Consider the following 1,802-nt stretch of genomic DNA (forward strand, 5'->3'; position numbering starts at 1 on the left):
AAAATAATGTTTAGAATCATATCCTGAAAACTTTTCCATTATATTCTCCAATGAATCTCAGAAACAATCAACAGTAGATGGCATATACGTACAGTGAAAGTAAAAATAAAAAAAATTATAAGTAATTTGCAATTTTTTCAGTCATACAAATCAGAGCCTTTTATAATGGAAGAAATCCTTCAGTGCAAGTTGGGACCATCATTAAGCTTGGTAAAAAGGTAGCTCAGTAACTGTAGAGAGAGACCAAGCATTGGTGGTGAGGTTGGCTTCACTACATGATTATTATTAATAGGGCTTAGTTTTTCCAGACCTCTGAGTCTCAAGTAGACTCTTCTCGGGCTGGTTTGCTTCACTATATAAAAAACACTGGTTTGTATACTAGCCAAAAAAGTAAATTGCTTTAAAAAAATTGCTATTCATCATGTCTTATAGTAAGTAGACTTAACCATTAAGTGTGAGGTGTATTCCCTGTTCACTTAACTGACTGGAGTTGAGCACCACCTGGAAATGTCATGCTCCCAGTTGTGCATGCAATTATGGGATAGCATAACTCCTGTCAATTCCTTCCAGTTTGGTGAAAGGTTGATTAAAGTAATAGGGCCCTGGGCAAGAGTACCTTGCATTATGGGATGGTACTCAAGTAAGGTAGAAACACTGGATAACCGTGAAATCCACCAAAAGAGAATTCATGGTGGGAGGCATCTACTCCTGGTCAAATTCAAAATTGGTCTTGCATGTAAAGTGGTACCTCGACATACGAAAGTCCCAGCTTTCAAAAAATTCAAGTTACGAAAGCAAATATGAAGATTTTTGTGGCTCTACATACAAAAATAGTTCAGGTTACGAAAGGTTGTTGCTGTAAAGTCCCGAGATTCGCCCAGACCACTGATAATTTTAAAACTCGCGCGCTGCCAACTGAGTAGACTCGCCACCATCCTCCCGCTCTCCCATTGGTTCCTGATGCTAGTCACCGCCATAAGATCCTGCTCTCCTATTGGTCAGCATCTCTCCCATCGTGCTCTACGTAAAGGCGTCTTTCGCACCTTCGTTTGTGTATGTACGCAGAATTCGTTCGTTCTATACGATTTCGTTTATTAATGTAAATTAGTTAGTGATTTCGTTGTACTACTTTATCGTGTTGTGTGAGAACTTTAGTACATATACTACATAACTTAATTACGTACAGTATACGTACATAGTCATGGGTCCCAAGAAAGTTGCTGAAGTTCACAGAAAGAAGAGGATGCTTTCTATATAAACAAAGATGGAGATCATAAAAAAAATATGAGGCTGGCATGCTGTTGAGTGTGATTGCTAAGGAATATGGGCGAAATCCGTCGATGATGGGCACCATCCTTAAGCAGAAGGAAGCCATCAAAGCAGCTACACCTTCCAAGGGCGTGACTCTTTTGTCTAACATGAGGAGTAGCGTGCACAACGAGATGGAGAGGCTGCTTCTTGTCTGGATAAAAGACAAAGAAATCGCTGGCGATATGATAACCGAGACGGCAATCTGCCACAAGGCCAGTGCTATTTTCGGCGATTTGATTGCCTAGGCCGAAAACGGAGGAGAAGGGACATCGACGCCAACCCCAGACTTCAAGACTTCTTATGGGTGGTTTGAAAAATTCCGGAAACAGACTGGCATCCATTCAGTGATGCGGCATGGGGACGTGGCCAGCTCGGACACGAAAGCAGCCGAAGCCTTTATTAAGACGTTCGACGAGATCCTCAGCAAGTCTTCAACTGTGATGAGACTGGCCTTTTTTGGAATAAAAATGCCTCGTCGGACGTACATCACG

This window comes from Macrobrachium nipponense, chromosome 21 (assembly GCF_015104395.2).
Source record: "Macrobrachium nipponense isolate FS-2020 chromosome 21, ASM1510439v2, whole genome shotgun sequence".
Classification (NCBI taxonomy): Eukaryota; Metazoa; Arthropoda; class Malacostraca; order Decapoda; family Palaemonidae; genus Macrobrachium; species Macrobrachium nipponense.